We start from the raw sequence: 14,160 nt of genomic DNA on the forward strand, positions 1-14,160 counted from the left end.
ATTTAGTCTTTGTTAAACTTGAAAAAGACTAATACGCCCTTTAATTTGTTTTTTCTATTTATTTAACCATTTTTTTTCTTTTATTTAAATATAAATATTAAATCAAATAAAAAAGGGGACTCACATCTCTCTCTCTTCAAAACATACACAAACACACACTCTCTTTTACGAACAACCTCACACAAAATACTCACCCATATGCATATGCAGGAACATACACCTCCATCTTCGCCTGCCACCTCCTTCAACCACCTCCATCTCTGCCAGAAATAGTTCCACATATCTTGTGCAACCACCGTGATTTCACAACTCAAACACACAAAGGCTGCTAAAGTGAGATGAGAGAGAGATAGAGAGACGGTGTTGCGAAAGTCTAGTCGTCTTCTCCGGTTACTCACTGCTAGCACCACCACTTGTATCGCGACGCCGTACCCTTTTTGTTCTTAATCCCCTTTTTAATCTTACTTAACACCAAATCCATCCTCTAATTTGGTTTTTGTGGATGTCAAACATGATTAGCCCCACCATGTTCAAGATAAGCCCTAACTTTTCAAAGTTTAAGCTTAATTTTCATCATATCTGCCATTGTTGTTTGAGCATCGGTTGTTTACTTCATTGTTGTGTGGGTAGAGGAAGAAACTCGACCAGATGTTTAATTAATTGTAATTTGCTTTTCTAAGATTAAAGAGTGAAAGAGAGGTAAGGGTTGCTACGGTGCCCTGTTTTTTCGACGACGTCTCTGATGAAGTGTTGAGCAAAAAGGCTTTGCGAGGCCGATATCCCTAACACTAGGACCTCAACGATGACAGATGGAGAACAAGAAGTTAGCGGATGTAACGTCCCAAAAATATCAAGTAAAAACATTTATTTTTCAATCACCAAAACCATTCATGTTACAGACATTTTGTAACACCATCAGTACGGGGACAAAACAGTCATTTTATCGATCAATTGTACAACAAATGAAATATGTAGATGAAAATCATAGCTATTGAAATATCACAAGGACAAAATTGTAATTTAGGGGGTGTTCGGCTTAGCTTTTTAGAGGCCAAAAGTCATTTTCCAAAAAGTTACAAAAAGTCAGGTTTTCCTGACTTTTCCAAAAAGTTGATTTTTCTTCTATCCAAAATCCAAAAGTTGCTTTTAAAAGGCTTTTGCCAAACATCTTTTAGCTTTAATCTTTTCTAAAAGGACTTTTGTCATATGAAAAGCTAAGACAAACACCCCTTTACTCTACAAATAATACTGGCATGTTACTTGGCAATAACCAAGATCAAAGTTGTAGAACGAGTAAGTCAACAATATATCATGCAAAAAGGCAAGTGGTCAATGCAAGGTTTAGGGCCTTAAGGGTAGTTCAGTCATTATACTTGTAGTTTAGGTGGGAAAGTTAGTTGCATGAGAATAATATAAATAAAGAGATTAGGGGGTAGTAGAGGTTATCTTTATGTGTTAATCAGTTTTAGGGGCTATTTGATTTGGTGCTGACCCAGTCCGGTCAGAGGAAAACGTCTGACTCGATCCGGTCAGAATGTTTGATATGTGAATATCGTGCGTCTGACCCAGCCCATTTAACTGACTCCGTCGATAATTGTTGGTGATATTCAGTCCGCCAAAAAAAAATAGCTGACCAAGGGAAAAGACACTCAACGTACTCCATAGCAAATCATTTGTCATCGTCCTTGTCCTCCATCTCCGCCGGTAAGATCCGCAACCAATTTCTAATCCGCTGTCTCTCCGATCCTCGTAATATTTAAAACCTCTTCAATCGCAATCGATTTCTATAAGGTCTGTAATTGATTTCCCATTATGCCTAATCTTCGCTACACAGAAACGAACTTCGATTTCATAATTTTGAATTTGATAATCTGAAAATTGGAAGATATGTTCGATTGTGGTGTTGTATTTTTGATCAATAATTTTTTGAAGATGGTTAGTTTGGATGTTATCAATGTTTCTGGTCAATAATGAAGATGTATTGGGTTCCAATGATCGTCTGATTGAAGCCTTAAAGTTTCGATCTTGAAGTCTAAAAGTCAAATAAAAAGTCAAAATTAACATGCCAAAGTTGATTATGTGATTAGGAAATCAATGCATATGCTTTGTATTGGATATGGTAAATAACAAAGTTTTAAGTGGTCCTATGCGCTTGATTATTCCTCCCAAATTTCAATCAAGAAGCTATTTTATGGTGGTCTAATGATATCGAAGGCTAAGCAGTGAAGGAAATGGCTCCTATAAAAAAATATGATTCAAAATACTTTTGAGTTTTTGAAATTTGACGTGGCTAAAATTCATGTTGCAATTGATTTAAAAGTAATATCAAAGTTGGTGTTTCATTTCAAGTATATGATTTGAATTTGCAAAGAAAGAGTGGTCATAGTGAAGATTTGCTTTGTAATTCATGCATCGAAAGTGAAAATTTCAAAAAATTTGGTGATATACAAAGCTTTAATAGTGCATTGTTTCAATGATCAAAGATGTTTTCACAAAACCAAAGTTGGAAGGAACTTGATTTTTATTGTAATTTATTTGTATTCTTAAGTGGAATATAATCAATTTTTATCCAATACAGGAAACAATATAAGGGTATTATGGTAATTTTTTATCATTTACCACAGCCAGTCATAAATATAATCAAACAATATGGTTTCAGTCAGATATGGATCCAGTTAGAAATTCTAACTCAGTCATCAACGATCAAACGACCCCTTAGTCTACTTTCGGAGAGACACATCTCTTGAATATAGAAATTCATTCAATTCATATCCTGCTTTCATTCTATATTTCTTGATTTTCTATCAAACTTGTATACACTCCTTACTTTAGAAACAAAAATAAAATACTTAAACAAAATGTTGTGTTTTATTCTTTATCCATAATAGCAGCATACTTATACTTTTCTACCCATAATAGCAATGTACTTATATTTTTTACCAATAATAACATTGCACTTATATTTCTACCCATAATAGCAACGTACTTACATGTCTTTACCGATAGAAGCAATGTACTTTCTTCTTTATCCATCCATAATAGCAACAAACTTATACTTTTGCCTGTAAAAGCAACATAATTTTGCCTTAATGAGTAAGTTGTTTGTTTTTTCGAAGCAAAAATGTCTGAAGTTTGCGGACCACCTCTACAACCCTCTGTATCAGAAGAGGTGGACCAGCACCTAAGTGCTGCGAATAGCCAAGTGTTGTGCATGTGTTGCGTGGCACAGCAATAAATGGTCAAAAGTGGTTTTTTAGAAAAAAGAAACAACACCTACGGAATCATAAGTATGATGCTTTTATCTATAAATAAATGCAAGTATGTTGCAATTATGGGTTACACATTGCTAGTGTGGGTAAAAAAAATGAAGTATACTGCCTACGATGGTAAAAAAAATGAAGTATGTTGCTATTTCCTGAAATTTATCCTATAAAGATTAAAAAACATACGAGTGCAAAGCCAAATTATGACCAAGACCATCAACAAGGCTGTCACAGAAGAGTTGGGAAGTCGTTTCCTAGGCAAACTTGTTTACACTCCTTTCTTTAGAAACAAAAATAAAATACTTGAACAAAATATTGCGTTTTATTCTTTATCCATAATAGCAGCATACTTATACTTTTCTATCCATAATAGCGATGTACTTATATTTTTTTACCCATAATAACATTGCACTTATATTTCTACCCATAATAGCAACGTAATTACATGTCTTTACCAATAGAAGCAATGTACTTTGTTCTTTATCCATCCATAATAGCAACAAACTTTATACTTTTCCTTGTAATAGCAAACATATTTTCCTTTCCCTACTAATATGGTCAATAGTACTTTATTTGTTAAATATTGGCATATTGCTATTATTGGTAAAGAGATCTAAGTACTTTTCCATAATGAGTAAGGTGTTGTTTGTTTTTTCGAAGCAAAAATGTTTGAAGTCTGAGGACCACCTTTGCAACCCTCTATATCAAAAGAGATAGACCAAACGACTGCAACATGTAATAAAAAGTATGTTTTTTAACGTCTACAGACTGCTGCAAAAAGTTAGTGTTGTGTGTGCAGCACACACGCAACAATTTTTAAGTTAGAAGTCTTCTGAAAAACTATGAATGGCCAAGTGTTGCGTGGCACAGTAACAAGTGGTCAGAAGTGGTTTTTTAGAAAAAACAAACACCTAAGGAATCATAAGTATGATGCTTTTATCTATAAATAAATGCAAGTATGTGGCAAGTATGGGTTATACATTGCTAATGTGGGTAAAAAAATGAAGTATACTGCCTACGATAGTAAAAAAAATGAAGTATGTTGCTATTTCCTGAAATTTATCCTATAAAGATTAAAAAACATACAAGAGCAAAGCCAAATTATGACCATGACCATCAACAAGGCTGTCTTAGAAGAGTCCGGAAGTCGTTTCCTGGGCAAATATTTTCACAAGTTCACGTCTTCTGCCGATCTGAAACAAAAAAAAATAACTTATTATAAGCAACAATAATTTTTAAAACATGGAAATGGAAGAGATGAAGACATTGCCAAAATGATCATTTGCATAAATTTAACATATAGGCTGTTAAAGTTATGACCCAAAGACAAAACGCATTATGAAACCATGAAATGAGTACCATATTTTCAAACAAATTATATTTTTTTAATGATTTAGGGTTTAATTATGCTTCTTCAAAATGCTACCATGAAATAAGGACCAAAATTGCAAAAAGGTCATTCATATAAGTTATAACACAAGAACTCTTGGTCATTCTATACCCCTCCATTACTCAGCCACCAGAAGCACCTGAAAATATAGGGCTTAAATGAAAGAAATAGCAATGAGTTTCAGTGTCTTATTACAACATTCTACTTTCAAAAATCTACCCAAGTTTAGTAATGCCATACAAAGCGATTTCCCTGCTTAATTAGGTAGACTTTTTAGAGTATAATGTCCTAATAAGAAAAACAATTGAAAGTACGATGCTAGAAATGGATAAATTATTCAGAGTACAATGTCACAACAAAGAAAAAAAGATGAAAGTAATATAATATAATTTGGTAGACATCTAAAAGTATAATGTATTGATAACAAAATAGCTAAAAGTATGATGCTATAATCGGGTAAGGCAACATCATCTGGTTTTGGTGGACAAAAAGGATGATGATGGTTGGGTTGTTACTTCCCTAAAAAGCAACAATTCATATGCAAATAAATCAGTAATCAAATTCAGGAAATCATGAAAGATTAACCAACTCAAATCAGAAACTCATGTTATTGGACATGTTCAAGTCTGTTTTCATGATAACAAGACATGAAAGTCAATCACTAAATTGTGATTCAACAAAAGGATTTGAAGTTACACTCAATTGTAATAAGTTTTGAAAAGGATGTTGTTGAAGGAAGAGATGGCATTAGCTCATCAGTCAAGATTCAGTAAAGAATCTTATCAATGCAATTGATAAGAAACAGAAGAAATCTCCAACAAAAAGGAGAAATTAAATAAAAGTGACATTCCATACTTTGGCTATAATAAAGGGTAACAATAAGATAGATGCTTATTACTCAAGAATAACAGCTGAATGAAAAGATTCCTGCAAAATGTTGGAAGTTTTCAATAAAATAAATAATAATCTTTTCATCAAAAAAGAGAATTGATTATTACCTCTTTATATTGACCACTTGTTTTTTATAAGTTTTAACATTTCAACCACACCATGTGGCATTTCCTTTCCCTGATGTCCCAATTCGTTAAATAAAAAAGTAGACTTTTTAAATAAATAAAAGAATTGACTAAATAACAAATATCTTTTTGTAAAGAATTACCAAGCATACTAAATAAGTGCTCAAGGCGTTTTCCATGCAGCATTCAGCATCTTTGAAAAAAAGCACATCATTTCCTGAAAAAAATAAATAAGCACAAGTTCTAAAGCAGAGGGGTATTTATGGAAATACACAAACAGGAATGATTCAAGATTGCTCATTGTAAGTTTTGGTTGATTTTCAGCCACAACTTCACACCATATCTTTATCTCTAACCTGTTCAGACACACTTAAAAGCCTTAAGAGGTAAAATTCAGCTTTTGTAATAACAATCTTTATGAGAAATAACATCGACTTAAGAGTGCTTAAGTTGTTAAAACTTAAAACAGCAAAAACCTTCATAGACCATCAAATCCTTATAAATTTATATGTTCCTTGTAATTAATAGATGCCAACAAAATCAAAGTCAACATTTGGACCAGTTATCAGAATTTTAACAATCTTACACATTTTAAGACGACAATGTTATAATCCTAAAATGTTGCATATATAATAACTATTAAACTCTTCAACTAGTATTTAAATCTTGCAACTTCACATCAAAAATACACTATAAATTAGTACTTAGACTACCTATGCATTATTTACTTACACATTGTTATGAAAAGTTACCTCATCAGGAGTTTGCTCCTTTTATCACTGTATGCATTCATAAATTTCTTCAGCTGGGTGTTATGCATAATCCTGAAGAACACCTCATTGAAATCTACATAATTTGTACAAAAAACAGGATGCATATTAGAAATGGGACTTTTATCAGTAAATAACAACCACCTGCAATCAAACTATTAGGGTACACATGAATTCTATTAATTCATGGTTTTATCAACTATGAGAACATAAATTTAGATTTTTTGCATCAAGAACACGATGGAACAAAGGATCCAGATCTTTTTATGTAATTACAAATCTTGCTGCAATAATCATTTTCAGAATGGAGTAAAAAACCCTTTAAACAAACCTGTAGGAAAACTAAAGAGAAAATATATTAGTAGGTTACATTTATATAGTACTATGTTATAACTGTTTAGAAAAAAGCTGAAAAGAAGAATGTTTTCAAAGTGCATTGTCTTAATAGAAAAAAAACTTAAAAAGTACAACGTTTAAATATTTTGAATAGGAAAAAAGAAAAAAAATTAAGTGTCTGAATAGGTTAGTATGAAAATTATAATGCTATAATTAGTTAGGTGATCAAAGTGTAATTTCTGAATATGTGAAAAAATAGAAGTATGCTGCCTTGGTAGGTTAAATTTCAATGCACAATTTTTACTAAAGAATTAACATTTTTATAGGAAAAAGTTAAAACAATAATATCTTAATAGGTGAAACTATAACAATGTTATAATTTTATTAGGGAAAAAAATGGAAAATATAATGTTATTATAATTGGCAACGATGGTTAAACGAGTTTAGAATAATCAAGAATCATACCAATGTATCATTGTGTACATAGGAATACACCAGTGAGAATCAAAATCAACAAACTTCCTGCCATTGAGATGTCTTCTTTATCCTCATCAGCAAACCATCCTTTATAATATAATCCTTGTATCATTGGTTGAGATCAAACTATAATTACTTGTAGCATGTTATTTTTATTTAAAAAATGAAAGTAGCATGCTTAGTTTGTCATAAACCACCACCACAATACAACAACAGAACAACATCACTAACCACTCACAAGTCACAACCATCATTTACAACTAATTCGCCACTAAACTTTTTTTTTGTCAATTTAAGACCTCTAAATGATGTTTATAACAATCATAAGAAAAAAAAATATTATAAAAATGGTTCCCTTGCTTTCTGATTTTAGCCGCAAGGCATAAATCTTTAATCTTTTTCAATTGTTGTCCATATATCAAGGCCTCGTATCGATTTTTTTGGTCCTTATTTTAAATTTTCATATTGATTTTGGCTCTTATATAAACGTTTTAGGGACCAAAATCAATACGAAACCTTGACATAAGGAAAGGTTTCAATTTTGGACACATGGTAAAAACCAGAGAGCAGAGTGAATATATGTATAACCTTCTGGCAAACTAAGAGTGCTAAGTGCATCTTCTGCATAGGATAATCGAATTGGAATCTTGTTGCTTCCATGAAGCACATTTCCCTTTTTGCCCTCGGTTGGGGACTTCTTTGATTGGTTCATGGGCCATGCCACCACACTGGTACCAGTTGGAAGTATAGGCAACAGACCTGCATACCTAAGACTCACTGTTACCTTGCTGCAACGTAAAGTTCCACACTTGTTAAGAGACCAAAATACCCTCATTATATGCATTGAAGATTAAAAAAAATCACCAGAAAGAAATGGAGGCTGCCCTTCAGGTGAAATCCTTACTTTCTTAACATAATTGGTTTGGCTTAAATAAAAGGTAACAATAAGATGCTTGTTCAGGCATCACAGCTGAATGAAGAGATTCCTGCAAAAAAATGAAATTCTTTAACAAAACTCTCATATATGGAAATAATATTTTTATTCACAAGAAGAGAATTGATTATTACCTACCAAGTGGCATTTCCTTTCTTTCCCTGATGTCCCAAGTCATTATAAAAAAAGTAGACTTTTAAAATAAATAAAAGATTTGACTAGATAACAAATATCATTTGTAAAGAACTACCAGGCATACTAAATAAGTGCTCAAGGTGTTTTCCATACAGTATTTTAGCATCTTTTTATTAAAAAAAAAAGCACATCATTTCTTGAAGATAATAAATAAGCACAAGTTTTAAAACCAGAGGGGTATTCAAGGAAATACACAAACAAGAATCATTCAAGATTGGTCATTTGGCCTTCTTTGTCGGATTCTTCATTGTAAGTTTTGGTTGATTTTCACACCATATCTTTATCTCTAACCTGTTCAGACACATTTAAAAGCATTAAGAGGTAAATTCAGCTTTCATAATAACAATCTTTATAAGAAATAACATTGACTATAAGTTGTTAAAACAGCAAAGCCTTCATAGACCATCAAATCCCTATAAGTTCATATTTTCTTTTAAATGATGACAATGTTATAATCCTAAAATGTTGCATATATTGGTTCCAGGTTGCATATTTTCTCCAAAAATCCGGATTGTTGTGTATATGATAACAAGCAAACTCTTCAACTTGTAAGTAAATGTTGCAACTTCACATCAGAAATACACTATAAACTAGTATGTAGATTTTAGACTATCTGTGCATTATCAGCATTAAATCAGTTTCATCACCTTGCTCCATCTTAAGCTGCATACACAAAAAAATACACATCTTATGAAGGAAATATAATTACAAAAGTCTGTACATAATACCATAAGCTTTTTTTTTATTTTTAAAAGAGATAATTAAACAATGAAAAAAGAGTACTTACACATTGTTAAATTTTTTTTACCTCATCAGGAGTTTGCTCCTTTTATCATTGTATGCCTTCATAAAATTCTTCAATTGGGTGTTGTGCATAATCCTGAACCTGAAGAACACCTGAGTGACAAGCGGTAATCAAAATAAAACATGTAGAAAAAAAATAAAAGAAAATATTTTAATAGGTTATATTTTTAAAGTATAATGTCTAAGTATTTTATTTTTCAAAGTGTAATGCCTTAAAAGAAAAAGCTAAAAGGTAGAATGTTTTCAAAGTGCATTGTCTAAATAAGGGAAAAAAAAGTACAACATTTAGAATTTATGATAGGAAAAAAGTAAAAGCAAAAAGTCTTAATAGGTTAATATGAAATTTATAATGCTATAATTAGTGTAATTTCTCAATATGGGAAAAAAATAGGAGTATGGTGTCTTGGTAGGTTAAATTTCAATGCACAATTTTTACTAAAAAAAATTAACATTTTTATAGGAAAAAGTTAAAACAATAATATCTTAGTAGGTGAAACTATAACAATGTCATTTAAAGGTTAATACTATGGATGATTATATTTTCAAAATATAATGTCTTACTAGGAAAATAAATTTGAAAGTATCATGCTATAATTGGTAACCATGGTTAAACAAGTTTAGAAATTGGAAGTATAATGTCTTAGTAAATGGTTTTATACCTTAGCATCTAAATAGTAATCAAATACATCATCCTACTTTCCTTTCATCTTATTACAACATTCTACTTTCATAAATCTACCCAGTTTTAGCAAATGTATTACAAATACAAAGTGACTTCACTGCTTAATTAGGTAAAAAATTTAGAGTATAATATCCTAATAAGCAAAACAATTGAAAGTAGAATACTGCAATAAAAAGAAAAGAAACTAGGAAGCCATGAACAAAAGCAAGTTGTTATTGGTTTCAAATAGCCCTAAAAATAACTTACACTAAAAGAAAATCCATGACATCAGGAGACAAGGGTGTAGGCCTTGTTTATCTTTCATTTTGTTAAATACTAATCTGTCCAACATAACATAGGAGATGCAAAGATATGATATCAGACATATTATATATTCTTTAAAGTATGGAAAACTAAAAGTGCTGAAGAAAATTTTGTACATTGTTACCTTTAAGTGATGCTTGACTTGACTCTTTGCATTCATAATACCAATACTGAATTAAGTACACACCTCACTGAGTATCATCAATAAGCCTTACTGATAAAAATATATATATATATAAATTTATCATATACTCTGTTGTATAATCATGGAACACAGTAGGTCTTGATTTTGGCATGTCATCCAACAATTTGAAGTTGTCCTACACGAATGAAGATACAGTGTAAAGTTTAATCCCCCAATAAGTCAAAATGAAACAGCAGTTTTGTCATGATGTGATAAAGTACACTAAAGAAATCATTTATCATGAAATTAATTTGGAAAGAACATAACCTTGAATTTCTTACTCCATGATAAAATTCAACTGAGCCACTATAGCACACCAATATGATCTGGTTATATATGTACCTAAGGAACACATAAGATATATATATATATATATATATATATATATATATATATATATATATATATATATATAAAACTGAAATAAGCATGGATTGGGCAATATTAGAGCAAAATAATATATGATGAAACAAATGGCATTATCTGATGGATACAACTTAATTTCAAGATTTCCATCAGTAACATTTGCAATCAGGTTTCCCCAACCTTATCACCATGTAGGAAAAGGAATAAGTTCCACTTATGGTAAGCAAAGATTCAACTTTGATAGACTTGAAAAGAAAGAAAAAAGCACAAGTAAATAAGAAATAGAAACCACTTGTATAACATATTGTACAAGTGGTAAAACATCCAGAAACTGACGTTTATGCCCCTGTTGGAGTATTCCTTTCCCTAAAATATTTTTAACATAGATATAACATAAATACAAATAAAATACTAAAATATACTTGATATGAGTGAAACTTCTTTTTTCTTTTTCATCATAATCTTGGAAGCAGCCTGAAAACAAATATATAAAGATTTAGTAAAAACACAACAATACTTAACAAATATTTGAGACTAATCAAGAATCATACCTATGTATCATTGTGTACATAGGAATACACCAGTGAGAATCAAAATCAACAAACTATCCTTTATAATCCTTGTATCATTGGTTGAGATCAAACTAAAAGACAAACATGTGATTCAGGTTTACAGTTTAGGAAGCAAGGGAAGATAGAATTATTTATGTAACCTGCATTGTTGACCACTACATCAACCATCCCCTATTCCAAGAAAGAAAGCATGATAAGAGGTTCAATGAGTTTGAAATTAGTATAAAAAAAGAATGAAATACATTTAAAGATCCAAAAAACATAAATCTGTGTGTATCTTGTTTCTCACCTTAGTAGCAAGTGAAACAGAACGAAAATCCCTGTTAGGAGTGCAGCCAATGGTGATCTTTGAGAATCTATCTGCATTATTAATGAACCATTAATTCAAAATATTTGGGAATTAAGTGCATCAGTGTAGATATATCTGGTGATAAACTGCACTTCAAATCTTAAAAAATAATATCTGTAGTGACCAAGGGTATTGACACATGAAATCAAACATGAGTTTCTCAAATATTTTGCTTTGACAAAATAATAAATGATTCAACAATAATAATTAACCTCTCAGTGTGAATGGAGATGGATAACATTGTAGGCTAAAAGAGACCCTTTTGTAGTACTTGCTGAAAGGGCGAAAACAACAATCCAAACCTGGTGAAAATGCACAAACCCCTCAAAGAAACTCTGATTAAAAAGAATAAATAAGAAAAGTGATGCATATTTATGAAGACAGACAACTTTAACGAGAAGAAAAAGAACTATTGCTCTGGTTTGGCCTTATGAACAGTTACCAACAAAATCTGAAATACATTCTCAAAAACCCCCACCCAAAAAATTAACAAAACTACAGAAACAATATGTAGTTTTTTTTTTTTTTAAGTTACAATACAAGTGGTGCAGTTAGAAAATCAGATTTTACAGAAAAAAAAAACGCCAACGAAAAGATGAAAAAGAATACAGGGTTTCTACTAGAGCAATGAGAATAAATAGATTTAAAAAGAAACAACTAATATTTCTATTTTTTTTCTTATCCATATATAAAGTGGAAATTACACCATCTGAATTACAGAAAAAACCCTTGAGAACTAAAATAAAAAGGAAGAAGAGAAAAATGAAAAGAATGAAAACTTACAGCGATCTTATCAATTTATTTGGATTGTAGACATGGTTTTGAGTGAGTGGCGAGGGATGGGGGGTGCTTGGGTCTCCGAGAAGCGGAGTTACAGAGATCGCGGTGAGTCTCTCCGGCGGTGTTTGGAGAGCGGGATGAGTGAGAGTGACGAATGAAGAACGGTTCGTTTGTATACTAAGCGCCAAATACACCGACCCAAACTTTTTGACTTCCCAAATCCAACGGTTCGTTTTTAAAACCTTTCCAAAATTAACAGCTGATTATACGAGCAACATAATACATCGTTTATTTTTTCTTTAAATTTATATTAATTTATTTAATATAAGAACCTTAAATTTATAAATATCCTTATTTATCAGCGTTTATATTATAGTTTTATGAGCAATTTATAAACTTGGTCCTTATAGTTTGTTACTACGTATTATTTAGATGTCTTATTTAGATGTCGTCTTGTACGGCTGTACCAAGATCGGGGTCTAAAGAGAGTTTAATGAGTGTTCATGAACACGATCTAATACTAAATCATAGGATCCAAATTTTTTTTTAAATATATATTAGCCTAGGTTGAGTTTATGCTCAATGATAGGTTAATTCTTTGTTCTTTATCGGTCACAACAAATCCATGCAGGAAAGCATGCATGCATCACATCCATACAGGAAAGCATGCATGCATCGCATCATTACTCCAAAGGGAAAATCAACTGAAACTTGGGGAAGTTAAAAAAATGTTTCGATTTCTTTGCCGATTATGCAGATATTAATAATAGTTATTGAATTGTCTCCAAAACTAAATAGCAACAGTCTCAATCTTTGAATAAAATTAGTCAATTATAGAGGTTTGAGGTTTCTACTTTTGATTTATTTATTCTTTCTTCTCAAAAATCATAAGCAAAACAATCTTACAACCTTTTTGAAAAATAGCTTTGAGTTCTTACATTCAAACAATTTTTTGTTTTGTTTGTTGAAAATCAGATTTTAGAGCTCCAATTTTCAAAATCATAAGGTAAATGAAACATCCCAAAAATAAGACCAAAAAATTTAAATTTAAATTTAAAAATTAATAAAACAGTAAACCATATCATTGTCACAAAACCAAGGTAATTGAATTTTATCAATACATATCATCATCAGAGTAAATCACAAAATACAGGAACGAATGGTGTGTGCTTTGCAATCATCATAGGCTATTCCCTTTGAAACCAGAAGTGCCTGAAACATAAATAGAAAACCATAAGCACAAAGCTTAGTAAGTTCTCTAAAATACCACATACCATACATACATAACACATAACAGGCTCCGCCCTAACTAGCATAACAAGCCCCGCCCACATACAATTCATATGAACATAACAGGTAATGGCATACAAAATAACCATCAGGCCCCGCCCAGTAAGCATATAAGCACATAGATATATACAAGTGTGACACTCACAACAAGTATTATTACATAACAGATCATGGGTGGGCATTAGTGCCTTTGACCCGCTAAACATAGTGAGGAAATTCACCTCAATCCGTTGATAATCAAATAACTGCTCGGACCGTCGAACCAAATAACATCGCGCCAACTAACAATAAATAAAATCTTAATCAATAATTAACCCGATAACCCAAAATACCCTTAGGTCAAAGTCAGAGTCAATAATCAAGGTCCAAAAGTCAATATTTCTTTCCAGCAGAGTACGCCCTGCGTACCAAGAGAGTACACCCAGCGTACTCTGATGTTGACCAATAGC

General features: G+C 31.5%; 3 long non-coding RNA genes across 4 annotated transcripts; all 3 read right to left on the bottom strand.

The window, feature by feature from the left end:
* Positions 1–2,883: 2,883 nt before the first annotated feature.
* On the bottom strand, positions 2,884–6,635 carry LOC145052193 (uncharacterized). Of its 2 annotated transcripts, none has more exons than XR_013684012.1 (3): positions 5,813–6,635; positions 4,350–4,456; positions 2,884–3,062 (listed from the first exon to the last, which is right to left on the bottom strand). It is a non-coding gene; the product is annotated as an uncharacterized LOC145052193 (long non-coding RNA). The 2 variants fall into 2 exon arrangements; XR_013684013.1 differs by lacking the exon at positions 5,813–6,635 and adding an exon at positions 5,652–5,760.
* Positions 6,636–8,992: 2,357 nt separating this feature from the next.
* Positions 8,993–10,473, bottom strand: LOC145052195 (uncharacterized). The gene is made up of 4 exons (XR_013684014.1): positions 10,295–10,473; positions 10,114–10,187; positions 9,190–9,278; positions 8,993–9,044 (listed from the first exon to the last, which is right to left on the bottom strand). It is a non-coding gene; the product is annotated as an uncharacterized LOC145052195 (long non-coding RNA).
* A 323-nt stretch (positions 10,474–10,796) lies between these two features.
* Positions 10,797–12,589, bottom strand: LOC145052196 (uncharacterized). The gene is made up of 6 exons (XR_013684015.1): positions 12,425–12,589; positions 11,854–11,943; positions 11,582–11,652; positions 11,433–11,463; positions 11,272–11,363; positions 10,797–11,194 (listed from the first exon to the last, which is right to left on the bottom strand). It is a non-coding gene; the product is annotated as an uncharacterized LOC145052196 (long non-coding RNA).
* Positions 12,590–14,160: the final 1,571 nt, after the last annotated feature.

The sequence above is a fragment of the Lactuca serriola genome, chromosome 5, assembly GCF_051521515.1.
Source record: "Lactuca serriola cultivar US96UC23 chromosome 5, Lser_US96UC23_V15, whole genome shotgun sequence".
NCBI lineage: Eukaryota > Viridiplantae > Streptophyta > Magnoliopsida > Asterales > Asteraceae > Lactuca > Lactuca serriola.